The sequence below is a fragment of the Populus alba genome, chromosome 16, assembly GCF_005239225.2.
Source record: "Populus alba chromosome 16, ASM523922v2, whole genome shotgun sequence".
NCBI lineage: Eukaryota > Viridiplantae > Streptophyta > Magnoliopsida > Malpighiales > Salicaceae > Populus > Populus alba.
This window is the reverse complement of record NC_133299.1, coordinates 11,650,028-11,664,786: the sequence shown is the minus strand read 5'-3', so window position 1 is coordinate 11,664,786 and position 14,759 is coordinate 11,650,028. Positions and strand designations below refer to the sequence as shown.

At 33.6% G+C, this 14,759-nt stretch overlaps 1 pseudogene; it reads right to left on the bottom strand.

Moving 5' to 3' along the window:
* Positions 1–11,942: 11,942 nt before the first annotated feature.
* LOC118028931 (putative receptor protein kinase ZmPK1) lies at positions 11,943–14,476 on the bottom strand (annotated as a pseudogene).
* Positions 14,477–14,759: the final 283 nt, after the last annotated feature.

The window sequence follows — 14,759 nt, the reverse complement described above, 5'->3', positions numbered from 1 at the left end:
GTTAGACTCCGCAACGTTGACAATGTCTTTGTTTTCGCCAAGCAATAACAAAAAGTTTATTACACATACACCTTTTCATTTAGAAAGGATCGTTCAATAGTTGATTGGTTATTCGTAATGAAAACCAAACCTAAGAGTCATGTCCAAGTTGTTCAGGATGGCAACGATGAATTAATTATAGGAGATGATGTCTTTCCACTTGACGAGTTAGTTGATTCATATCGAGTTGCTTTGTTTAATGATTTAGAAGAAAATTTAAATTTTCAAATCGCCGAGAATACTTTTGTTGATGTTGACGTTGACGTTGAGGAGTTAAATGGTGTTTTGAGAATTAGTTGACATACACAAGTCAATGAAGATAATGAGAGTAATGAAATCAATGTAGAAGATTGTGATGGATATGACGATGATAAAATTAAAGAAGAAGACGATTCTTAGTAATTTGCACAACACGAATGTATAATGCCATAAACTGTAATATAATATTTCTAAATGAAATTAACTTTAATGTAATGACAATGACGTGTATTTATTATTAAATCACAAAGAAACATTTATTTTATGTATTTTTATTATTATACATAGAACTAGTGTTATTGTGCGGTGTGCTATAGTGATTTTAAGTATTTGTAGGATAGATACATAAAGAATCTAAATACAATTATGCAATAGAAACTGCTTTTCACCGATGAAAATATCGATGGACCTGTAAAATACAAAAGATACACCGATGAATTAAGTCCATCGGTATATTCCAGAGAGCATTAGAATTGTTCCATTCTCACTAACATTGTTCATTGCGTTCAATACATAAGGGATCACCAACAAGTAATGTTCGTCAATATTGTTCCGAGAGCTAAGATACTATTCACTTGCACTATTTACTGTTCAGTACATACAGAATCACCAACGGTTAATGTACGTTGGTATTTTCCCGAGAGTCGAGATACTATTCATTTCTTATTTGCACTATTGATTATTGATCAATAAATACGAAATCACTTATTGTAAATGTATGTCAATATTTTCCCAAGATCTAAGGTATTGTTCATATCTCACTTACATTGTTTATTATTGATTAGTACACATGAAATCACTAGTAGAAGAAAAAAAGTGGTCAGTGCTAGTTGGCAGGATTTTAATTTTTTTTTATTAAATTGAAAATTTCAATTAGACTTTTGATTAGAACTTAAAAATGCATTTTTATCAAGGTTTTATATCATTATTTTGCATTTGAAGTATCAATAACTCTTTAACTAAATCATGTTTTATAATAACATACCTAATAATATAAGATACCTTTAATTTATGGTAAATGTTCATCTTAAATGCAGGCCTATCACATAAATGAAAGGATTGATTGATAAGTTCAAGCATTGAAATTGAAAGGACAAAGAGAGGGCCAAACTTAGAAAAGAGATGTTGGTGCAATCCAAACTAGAACATTGTTCAGTAATTGGGTCATATATCGAGTTCTAGATGTCCAAATGATCTCAAATGTTTACATAGATTCAATAAGACATAGGCCTACAACTTTCATGTGAAATCCAAGATTTAAAAAGGCCGTTTTCAAGTCCAAATTATAGCAACAATGGAGAAGTCTGAATCTGTCCTGCAACCCAGACATTGTTCAGTGTTACATGTGTATTTGCATGTGACAAGTTTAGATCTTATCTTGTTGGCTCACTTGTTGTCGTTTTTAGTGATCACGCAACTTTGAAATATCTTCTCTCCAAGAAAGATTTTAAGGCTAGATTGGTGCAGTTGATTTTGTTACTTCAAGAATTTGATATCACAATCAAAGACAAGAAAGGCACCGAAAATGTTGTCGCAGATCATTTGTCAAGATTGACAACCAATTCGAGATCTAACATTACACCAATCAATGACTACTTTCCTAATGAATCTTTATTTTTTGTCTCTACAATGCCTTGGTTTGCTAATATTGTTAATTTTCTTGTTTCAGGACAATTGCCAGCTCATTGGAGTACCCAAGACAAAAGAAAGTTCTTGAACGAAGTGAAAATTTTTTATTGGGATGACCCTTATTTATTCAAATATTATCCTGATCAAATATTTCGAAGATGTATTCCTGACAATGAGGTAAGTAGTGTCGTTAAATTTTGTCATTCTGAGGCATGTGGGGGTCATTTCTCATCAAGAAAAACAACTGCAAAAATCTTACAAAATGGATTTTACTAGCCCACCATGTTCAAGAACTCACATACATTCTGCAAGACTTATGAAAATTATCAAAAGTTAGGATCTATTTCAAAACATCCCATGATGCCTTTAAATCCTATTCTTTTCATTGAGATCTTTGACTGTTGGGGTATAGATTTCATGGGTCCATTTCCTCCATCATTTGGTTTCTTGTACATATTAGTCGTAGTAGATTATGTTTCAAAATGGATAGAGGCAATTCCAAGTCGAAACAATGATCACAAAATAGTGATAAAGTTTTTGAAAGAAAACATTTTAAGTCGATTTGGAATCCCTCGAGCCATGATAAGTGATGGTGGAACACATTTATGCAACAAGTCATTTGAGTCTTCAATGAAGAAATATGGAATCACACATAAAGTTACCACCCCTTATCACCCTTAGACGAGTGGATAGGTAGAACTTGCTAATATGGAGATCAAACAGATCTTGGAGAAAACAGTGAACCCTAATCAGAAAGATTGGTCTTTAAGACTTAATGATGCACTTTGAGCTTATCAAACTGCTTATAAAACATCATTAGGTATGTCGCCTTATAGACTAGTCTATGGAAAACCTTGTCACTTGCCTGTGGAAATTGAACATAAAGTTTATTGGGCTATTAAAGCTTTCAATTCAAACCTTGATGATGCTAGTCAGCTATGAAAATTGCAAATAAATGAGCTTGAGGAAATAAGAAATGATGCATATGACAATTCAAGAATTCATAAATCAAGAATCAAAGAGTTTCATGACAAGAAAATACTGAGAAAAACATTCAATGTTGGTCAAAAAGTCTTACTTTATAATTCTCGACTCCATTTATTTCCTGAAAAACTAAGATCAAGATGGAGCGATCCTTTTATTGTGAAACATGTGTATCCATATGGGGCCTGTGATATCGAGTATCCAAAGAATGATACTATTTTCAAGGTAAATGGCCATAGTTTAAAAGTTTATTTTTATAATTTTTCAGTTGAAAATGACTCTATTGAATTGGGTGATCATGTATATAAAGATTGATTCTTTTTCTCACATTGTTTTTGTGTGACTTTTGTTTTGTTAGTCTCTTACCCCGGTTAAATGACGGATAATGGTACTCTGTGACTCTTAAGTCGGTTCTTTCAATTTCCTATGATAACTGATATTTGTGTATATATTTGTGCAATTCTTTGCTCTTTCTCCTTTCTTTGAATCTCTCCTCCAATTCTCATTTGAAAATGGACACCACTCTTGAAAAATTGAAAAAGTATTTTCCCGCTCTACCTTAGAATGCGATTACAAAAATTTATCATGCTAGATGTGCAAGATTGAGGTTGTTAATGAATCATGGAATTCCTGAAGATATTCGTTGGCTGATTAAAGTAAAGGTCCGATTATCAGGTGAGTCCTCCAATTCTTTCATTCCATACAAGCCTGTAATAGGTAAAAGCACTTTTGCGAAGAAACATCGTGCAAAACGACTAAAAGTGTGTCACAGATGTGCCAGATGGACTTGTAATGCGACATGTTGTTTTTTAGGAATGGTATCTGTAAACTGTGAAGATAAAATACAATTCATTAAGGATGGCCTAAGTAAGGGGTCTTTAGATAATCTTCTATTGAGTCTTGAGACGCACCCTAGTGGAGATGTGCATCATGCAATTCATGATTTATGGCCACAATTCTATAAAGAACATGCTCGACTTAGTCATGGGAATCTGACTAAAAAAGACCTTGTTTGCTAGTTTTTAAGAAAACTGTATGGGAAGCCTATCCCCGACCCATAGAGGGCGTTTAAGTCGTTCTTGAACGTAAAACCAAGGAAAGATATAAGCCACAATCACAACTACCTGTACATATACATGCTTTTTCAAAATAAATAGAGAGAGAGAGAGAGAGAGAGAGAGAGACTACAGTTGGCTTACATATAGGTGATATGATTGCATTTTCAATTTCTCATCTATAAATTCTTCTCTTCCTTCCCTTCATTTCTACTCAACCCATACATTCATCAAATATAGAAGTGTGTAGAAATAACAGGTTCCTCAAGTCATCATATAAACAATATTTGTTTTTCGGTGGATCCAGTCCTGGGAAAGAAAAGGAGTTTTTAGAATCAACAAATCATCTTGGTCAGGTACTAGCTGAGAGAAAGATTCATTTAGTTTTACTTAAAAGTGCATTTTTATCAAGGTTTTATATCATCATTTTGCACTTGAAGTATCAGTAACTCCTTAACTAAATCATGTTTTATAATAACATACCTAATAATATAAGATACCTTTAATTTATGGTAAATGTTCATTTTAAATGCAGGCCTCTCACAATAAATGAAAGGATTGATTGATGAGTTCAAGTATTGAAATTGAAAGGACAAAGAGAGGGCCAAACTTAGAAAAGAGATGTTGGTGCAGTCCAAACTAGAACATTTTTCGGTAATTAGGTCATATCTCGAGTTCTAGATGTCCAAATGATCTCAAATGTTTACATAGATTCAATAAGACATAGGCCTATAACTTTCATGTAGAATCCAAGATTTAAAAAGGCTGTTTTCAAGTCTATATTATAGCAACAACAAAGAAGTCTGAATCTGTCCTGTAGCCTAAACACTGTTTAGTGTTCAGCAAATATCTGGAGTTCTAGAAGTCCAAATGATCTCAATGTTTTTTTCCTAGAAAGCTAAGACAATTTCCTATAACTTTCATAAGTACACGTGGTTCTAGTTCTGATGCTAGCAATGACGTTTTATTCAAACAAGAAGATAAGGATTTTCACCAAGTCAAGAGTTGGCCACCCACTCAACAATTAGTCATCAAATCAATAGTTCCAAATTTTGGCCTATAAAAGGAGGCATTTGCCATGCATTTAAGGGCTTGGTTGTTCAGATCAAGAACTTGCTCTTGATCTCTCTCTTTATATTTTTTTTGTAATTCTTAAGTTTTGCTTTCATTAATATCTTGTTTATGCTTTTCATTTCCTTTCCTTTACTTAGTTAACTTGTATCTTATTTATGTTCTTGTTTTGTTTATTTATGTTTTTCTTCTTCATTATGTTTTGCTAAGTTTATTATGTCAAGGTGAAAAGGTTACACTAATGGTGTAAGAATAAGTATAGTGTAGACTCAACATGGACCTTAATATTTAATATTAACGTGTCTTATCTTTTTATTTTACTAATTCTTAATACCTTGCTTGTTAAATGGTTAATCTAGATTTGTGTTGTATAACACTTTGTACAAAAAATGCTTGGCACTCTCATAGCCCAATCGTATGGTATATTACCTACACCTGTGCTATTAAAGGAACTTGATTTGTTGCTAACATAAGTTAGCATCATGAATTCCTGACAATATTTAAAAGTTTGGTGTTATTAAATAAGATAATTAATATGATCATGTTAATAATTTATAATGAGCTATTAATGATAAACCATCCGATTGGAACCTCCTTTGTGTGTGGTTTCCAGTTGAATAATAAGAGTTTATACTATACTTGTTTGAAATACCATTAGTGGATCCTCTAACCTTGACATTTGTTTTTATCATTGTTTAATCCTTACATTAATCTTCCAACTCAAAGTTCTCATCAACTTCTTCTTCATCTTCTTTATTATTATTATTATTATTATTATTATGCTTCTCTTGCTTGAATGGAGAGCTGGTTTTTATTGCCTGATTTTAAAGGGAGTAGCTGGCCCTATGGAAGGAAAGAAAAGAGCCACACCATCCTCTAAAACTGGAAAGAAATCAGACATGAGCACAAAATCAAAATCAAAATATTACAGTTTTCTTTTTGTGTTTTTTTTACTGCAAATCAGTAGGGATTTGCATCCTAGAATTAATGCATTAAATATTTCCTAAATAGAGATATGTTAGACTATATATAAGCCCCTCTAATGACCTAGCAAGAGGCAGAAAAAGAAAGGAAGAGCAGGGGAAAAGAAATGCAAACAAGGAGGAAAGAAAGAACAAGAAAAAGGCAGAATACGAGCAGGAAAAAAAAAACAAAGAGAAAAAGAGAGAAGAAAACAAACACAGAGAACAGGGGTTCATCTTTTCGATTTTGAAAGTCTTCACAGGAACGAAGAGGAGATAAAAAAGCGAGAGGCAAGCAAAACAATGAGAAAGAAAGAGAGTAGGGAAATGAAAAAAAGAAGAAACATCGAGGGGAATGAACGTCGCAGATAACAGGGGAGAATAAAAGGAGTTTCTTTCCTTCATCCTTTCATTACTATGAGAAAGGAAAATAGAACGGAGGAGAGGGAGAGAAGAGAAACGGAAGCAAAACAAACCAGAAAGAATAGAGACACAAGAGAACAGCAAACGAGTGCAGACAGCGGAGAACTCAAGAAACCGGGTTCGCCAACAGACCAGGTAAGCTATCTCTCTTTTCTTACCAGCTTTGCATGCATTCTTGGTTGTATTGTTACTGTTAAAGTGAAATTTAATTCACTTGAACGATAACCAGCCAAGGCATGCCTAAGGAAAGCAACGCATGCCTTTGTGCCTAGCCGGATCACTGGTTTAGGCTAGTGACCCAGCTAGGCATGCTGGGTTTAGCCTAGCCACATGGGCCGAGCTGGACCCAGCCCCTAAAAAACGAGTAATATTGTTTTTGTTTTGTACTTACTTTGTGGTTTTTATGTTTTTATATTGTAAAAATAAAAATCTTGTATTTTGAATACTCGGTTTTCGACGCAATGGCACAAATATATATATTGGAAGTTTTTTAAAAAATATGTTTCGCATGGATTTCTTAAACACAATAAAATTATTTTCTTGCATTTCTGGATTTTACAACATGTTTGTAAAACTTCAAAGGGTATTGACTAATATTCCAAAAAATATAAAAATCTTATTTTGTAGGGAATTCATCTTTTATTCATTGTTAATGTTTAGATAAAGAAATCCCAAAATGATTAATATCCAAAATATTATTGGAAATAATTGGTTATTATTCACTGTTAATATTTGGATAAAGAAACCCTAACTGGTAAATATCCAAAATAATTTTCTAGAAATAATAAGTCATTACACATCTTTGAAAGAAGCCTTGATTATAATCAAGGACATTTCAATTTTTTTATTCCACGGTTTACAAGCCGTGAGAGCATGAAACATTAGGGCAAAAATAGGCTTTTACGAGTCACAAACTCTTGAAATACTTAGGGAAAAATGAGCTTTTAAAGCACATGGAATCTCCTTGGATTTCTATCTTAATAAGTTTAGTCTGAATCAAACACAGATTTCAAGATATCTGCATTAGTTCTCCTTGGTCCTTTATAGACACATCTAAGGGTGTGATCCACATTGACCAAGGTTTTTTTCTTTTTAGACTTTCAGTTTGAGTTTGTTCATCGTAGCAAAATGTATTCTAGAAAAGGATTAGAAAACACCAACACCATAACAATTATAAGGCCAACCAAACACCAAACAACTTGCTTTAGGTAGGGCGTACTAGGGGTGCTAATATCTTCCCTTTACGCAACCAGTCCCTTGCCTTAGAATATCTAAAAGACCAGTTAGGTTTTCTAGTGACCAAAATACTAGGTAGTGACTCCTTTACAAAAAAAAAAAAAACCCAAAATCAATTGAGGATCGCCGCGCTCCACCACGAGTATGCCATCAGTAAAAAAAACCTTAAATTCAAAATCTTCAAATCCCTAAAATCAGAACAGATGGGCACATTTCTCTTCTTCTCTCTTCCTCTGCAACTAAACTTAAGGAAGGAAATAGAACAAAACTTGAAGATGCTATAATGTTGTTTTGAAGTCAATGGAGTGAGAGGTCTTTTTCAATTTTGATATAGGATACGACACTAGTAGTGGAACTGTATACACACACCCAGGGAAAGGGCGGAACAAGAAGCTTAAAAATGCTTCATCCAAGAAAAATAAGAACTCAGGTAAGGCACTTCTAAGTCACTTTCTATGTTAGTGTCACTTTCTGATGGCAACAAAATTATGTTATGTAAATATGTTCAATGACTAACTAAAAGGAAAAAACAAAGTAATTGTTGAAATTAATGTTTTGAACACACTATTTCTTTAGCCTGTGATTGTCTTTGTGTTTTTCAATTAGAGTGTATATGATCACTGATGTTTTTGCCATCTGGTGCTGGAACAAATAACATCATTTAGATTCTACTAGTTACATGCCTCGCGCGATGTTGCGGGTCAATTATTTTTTACATTTCAAAAATAACCAAGATCTAAAAGTATTAGGTTTTTTTGTAAAGTTATACCTAAGAGTCTCAGTTTTGGTTACATCGCCTGATCCAAAAGTAATGTTTATAATATTAATAATAACATTAAACTTGGGTTAATCCTTAGCATAAAAGTGTCTGGACTACAATACCAGATCCAATAGCATTGGACGTGGGTCTGGCTGCAAGGTCGTGTCATAAAAAGTGTAATAATTAAATAGATTAGTTAAAAAAAAAAACCAACAGGAAGAAAAAAACTAATGAGAAAAAAGAAAAAAAAATATGAATTAATTGGGTTAACCCTTCAAACCAGGTTAACCCGCCATCATACATTGAATTCGCATCATGAAAATTTGATAATTAAAAAAAAAATAATGGGTTAACCCAAAATTAATTGGTCTAACTCGTCAAACCAGGTTAACATGTCAAACTCAAAAAAAAAATTTAACATTAACAATTTAAATTAAATAAAAAAAATTAATTAAAAAAAACAAAAGGCATCAACCTTTTCACTGTAAACTGCACTGTGCAGTTTACAATCAAAGGCATAAAAACAATAAAAAAACAAAAAAAAACTAAAGGCATCAGTCGAAAACTACTTAGAAAAAAATTTAATATTAATAAACTAATTTAATTAAATAAAATTAATTAAAAAGAAAAAAGAAAAGAAAAAAAACCTCTAAGAAGAAAAAAAAAACTAAAATATAAAAGAAATTTAACATTAACAAACTAAATTAAACAAAAAAAATAATTAAAAAAGAAAAAAAAAAGAAAAAAAAATTTCAGGTTAACTTGTCAAACCAAGTTAACCTGGGATCCGTGTCATGAATGTCTGGTAACTAAATAAAAAAAAAGTGAACATTAACAAACTAAACTAAACAAAAATTAATTAATTAAAAAGAAAAAAAAAATCCGGGTTAACTCATTAAATCATGCTAACCCGTTAAACCCAGGATCTGTGTCATGAATGTCTGATAACTAAAAAAAAATAAATTTAACATTAACAAACTAAATTAAACAAAAACATTTATGAAAATAATAATAATAAAAATTGACGGGTCAACCCGGAATTAACTGGGTTCACCCGTGAAACCAGGTTAACCAGTGAAACTCGGGATATGTGTCATGAAAGTCTAATAATTACATAAAAGAAATTTAACATTAACAAACTAAACTAAACGAAAAAAATTAATTAAAAAGAAAAAAAAGAAAAAAAAAACTTCTATTTTAACTTGTCAAACCAAGTTAATCTGTTAAATCCTGTAATTGTGTCATAAAAATCTGACAACTAAATAAAAAAATTAAACATTAATAAACTAAATTAAACAAAGGAAGAAGCAAAAACAAATCCAAAAAACATAAAAAAAAATAGCTAAAAAAACTAAGACAACTTAAAAAAAAAAATGCCTAAGAAATCAGTGTTTTATTGTGGAAATAAAAAAAATTAATTAAAAAGAAAAACCAGAAAAAAAAATTTGAGCTAACCCGTTAAACCTAAAATGCGTGTTATAAAAGTTTGAGATAGAAAAAAATTTAACATTAACAATTTTTTTTTTTAAATATCCATTAAAAAAAAATAAAAAATGAAGAAAAAGAAAAGAAAAAAGTAAAAAAAAAAAATCTGAATTAATTGGGTTAACCCTCAAACCAAGTTAACCCGTCAAACCTGGGATTCGCGTCATGAAAGTTTGATAACTGCATAGAAAAAAAAATTGACGGGTTAACCCATAATTAATTTGGTTAACCTATGAAACCTAGGTTAACCCATAATTAATTAAACAAAAAAAATTAATTAAAAAGAAAAACCATAAAAAAAAAAATTTTGAGGTTAGCCCGGAATACGTGTTATAAAAGTTTTGAGATACAAAAAAATTTAACATAAACAAAATTTTTTTTTTTAAAAAAATATCCATTAAAAAAAAAACAAAAAAAAAATAAAAAAAAAAAAACTTAAAAAAAAAAAACAAAAAGCAAAAAGTAAAAAAAAAATAACATTAAACAGCAGGGATCAGTGTTTTTACTGTGGACTGCACAGTATAGTTCACAGTAAAACACTGATTCCTTTTAGCTATATATAAATATACACAAAGCGCGTGCGCATATTTCAATTCAGTCTTCAAACCTCCTAACTCACTTCCAATCACGGAAAATTGAATACACTGATGGTTCATAATATGTACAAGATCTTTGCAAGTTTTTTGTGATCGCAAATTTTGCAAGTTTGACGACTAAATTGAATATCATAAATTAATGGATGGGGATTAAATTAGACTATTGAGTTTGACATTTCAAGGCCTGAAAATATGGTCTTGCCTGTTTTGGTCCTTTGGGTGGGTTGGATTATCAATCCCAGCTCAACCTTGACCTGGCCAAGGGCCTGGAAGGTTCACTGGGTACCATGGTCTTTCAAATGAAAATATATTATTTATTTACTTTCAAAACATTTATTGGATTATTACATGTAAAATACTAGATGTATACAAATCATTTGGTATCATGTAACATCCTCCAAATACTAATTAGAGATGGGTTATTAAGGTATCCACAGTTTGTTTTCTCGTGCTTTTCTTGATAAAACTAACATTTCTTTATTGTCACTTGCAATACTGTGGAAAACCCTTTCTCTAATTGAACCTGAGAAGCATTTGATATTTTGATTGGTTTTTTTGTGGCGTTTGATCTTTTCCAAAGCTAGATGATTTTGATGATATTATTAAAAAACTTGTGCTCCATATGAGGTTCCAAGCGCTATTAAAGACATGATATTCATAAGTTGCCAAACACACATATGTATCTATGCGTATATGTCTTCCATATGTTCCTAGAAATGAGCCTGGTCGTATGGTCTGTTTGTATCTGTGATAAGTAATGTATATCCTGTTGTGTCCATATTTCAAATCTGGAACTGAGCCAGAACTCTGTGCTAAGCCTCAGGACACCAAATCTGTTGATTTTATGTCCGCAAATTCATCTGCTTCAATGAGTGATCTTTTTATGTAGATGATAGAAAAATTAAAATGCTTTTGCCTCTTATGATCCAGAGAAGCCAAAAAATGAATCTACTTCAGATACGCTTGCTGATGCTGTGGATGACAAAAAGTTAAGTCAAAGTTTATCAGAACATTGCAGATAACGTTGTCCCCCGAATGTTTGTAATTGTGTCCTCTACATTGGAGAAACTTTCGCAAGATAAATTTTGGCCATAGGAGCTGTTTGTTTAATTCTTTGCTGCACCAATGTGGAATTAGAGGTTACTGTGGCAAGGAGGATAAATATCATTTTGTTTGTTCATTCATCTTGTGGGAAGTGAGAACTATACTAATATTTTCCTTTACCATGGTAGCCACAGCTGCACTGTGTTTTTTCCTTCTCTTAGGTTCGACGCAGAGCTAAAGCCACGGTTGCCTCAAGCAAACACCAGCCCGAACTCCGTCAGTGAGTACTAAACCATTTTGTTTATTTCCGGTTGAGACATTTTCAAATTCAACAGAAAATCATGGTAATTTGAGGTTGACATTTTCAAACTAAATCATGTCAGGTGTGTGATGCTGTAGGTAAAATTTTAACAACATGAATGTTATTCGATGACAGAAGCACAAAATTACCTTAGAGCCAAAACTCCAAAAGGAAACTACTTGACAAATTACAATTTGAAGCAAATACCGACTGTCCAAAAGCTGGTTTTAAGATTCATCTAGACATTCTAAGAGAGCTTGGACTACTGAATCCATTGTTGGTCTCATGTTTCTATCTTCCTCTACACAAGACATGCCAAGTTCAACAATCGTTGTTGCTTGGCTCCTGCTAAACTGACCATTCAATCTTGGATCCACTACTTCTTCTATCCAAGAGGTCTCTCCGCACTGAATTTTCCTTTTCACAACTCTGACAAACCTTGTTAGATTTGATTCATCATGCTCTTCCCTGTCCTCTATGACCCAATTTGAGAGCGGGATTCCTTTCACAATCTCTAGAGCCACAACTCCATAACTATAAACATCAACTTTTGCAGTGATAGGAAGATTTGTAGCCCACTCTGGAGCCATGTACCCCTTGGTTCCTCGAATCTGAGAGAAGTCGGAGCTATTATCACCCCTCTGAGACAACTTGGCAAGCCCAAAATCTGCAATCTTAGGTTCAAATTCACTGTCCAAAAGAATATTTCCTGGCTTCACATCACAATGCATGACCCATTCTAAACACTCGTGATGAAGATAAGCCAAGCCCTTAGCTATCCCTAAGGCCGCTTTAAACCTGTCTTTCCATTCAAGAAACGTCGGGGAGAATAGATGCTTGTCCAGTGATTGATATTCCATGTACTCATAGACTAGGAGTCTGTGTTTTGCCCTCTGAACAGAACCCCCACATTCTCACCAGGTTCATGTGATTCATTTTTCCAATTGTGCTCACTTCTGCCCAAAATACATCTTCCCTTGGTACATATTTTCCAGTCTCTTCACAGCTACAACCCTTTCATCGGTCAAAATGCCCTTATACACGGCTCCAGAACCTCCCTTCCCAGCTCTTCCTTGAAGTTATTCGTCGCCTTCTTGAGCTCAGTGTAAGTAAACCTCCTAAATGGACTTAATACCAGATGATATCCGTCTTCCGCCAAATTTGGCGAACCACGCTTTCTGAAAAGAAACCACCAACCTGAAAACTACAAAGAGAATTTCAATAAATCCAATGGCAGAAGCAAATGAGTAGAAATAAACCCATCTCGTCCTCTTAGTGTTGAAGTTATACATAGAAGGAGAACCGATCGTTGTTTCTGATTCAGCAGACTGGCAAATGAGGTCAGTGTCATTAAGAATACCTAGTTGAGATGTCTCAAAACTAACTGGCAATCTCAGATATATATTGCCTGGAAAACTTGGGGACTGGTAACCATTGAAAAGCACGCCTTTTGTGAGGCAACGTCCTAACCCATCTAGCCTATAGCTAAATGCTTTACACCGATAATCCCCAAGCAGAGCTTCATGCAGGAGTCGAATGTAGTGGATGCACTGAAATTAAGATCAAATCCCCAGTAATCTACATGGGGCAACAGCACAAACTTTACTTGCTGAGACTGTGAAAGAGTGCTGTTGAACATAGGCTTGCAGCCTTTATTCCAATTACCAGGCTCAGTGATCTCATAGCCAGGTGGGCATGAACACTTGGGGTCTGGTGTATTTACACAAATCGAGTTTATCCCGCAAATTCCATGAACATTACAAAGCTGAGAAAGAGCTTGCCATGATATCACCCACAATCCAGTTTCATTGTTCAGGCTATAAAGCCTGAGATTCCCATCATGATCCATTGTTAGCCTCCTTTTGATCCTTAATAAACCCGTGTCAGGAGCGCTGAACTGGAGATGATCACTAGATATAAAGTGGCCCATTTCATCAAAAACTGCAGTTCTGCTGCTATTATAATTTGTTCTACCATTTCCGAACACATCAAAATCAGGATTAGGCCAGTATATGCTTGAAATATCAGGACCATCATATATCAACCTCAGCACATTATCATTATCAAAAAAGAAACTAAAATATCCAGAGGCATAAGACCCGCTATGCAATCTAGCAACCAGCTTTGTCCTCTTTGTAAATAACTGGTTTGGAGAAGTGTATCAGTAGGAAAATCAAAGCTTTGCCATAGAATCTTACCACCAGGGTCTTTAAGAACAAGGTTACCAGTGTCCAGAAGCTCTGCTCTTCCAACATCAGTGGAGGTGGTGTTAGTCTCCCATATGATGGATTCATCAACATCTGTCAAGACCATAGCACCGTCTCGTCGTAGAGAAACTCTTGAACCTCGGCCATTAGCAGGCCTGTCTCTGTTGGCCATCCAAACCACAGTCCTGTCCTTGGAATTGGTGAACCAAATAGAGAACCAATAAGCATTTTGTCCCATCCCATAGAATCCACAAGAGAATATTTTATCTGGTGAGATAAGGATGTCTGAATCATCTTCTACTGATAGAGATGAACCTCTTCGCAAAACGTTCTGGGCACTTGAAGTTGAAAGAAACAAGAACAAAACAGTGAGGAAACAGTTTTTTTTGGAGGGATTGAAGTTTGAGAACTCCCCATGAGGCCCAGGATTGGCTTGCAACTTGTATGTTGTTTGGTAAGAACAATTATCATCTATAGGTCTCCCAAGGGGGGCAAAGTCATCCTGCCATTTGTCACTTTTCTACATTTAGATTCAACAAACAACCTCTTGAATGATTTTTTATGAGCAATTTGCTCAAAAGGCTATCATGTCTATTATGCACTGGCTGAATCATATATTATAAGAATATAAATCTCTCTCTCCAATCTTAAATTAATAATTTCTTATATTCAAATATGCAAGTGGGAGAATTTTAATTCCTTCCGTACT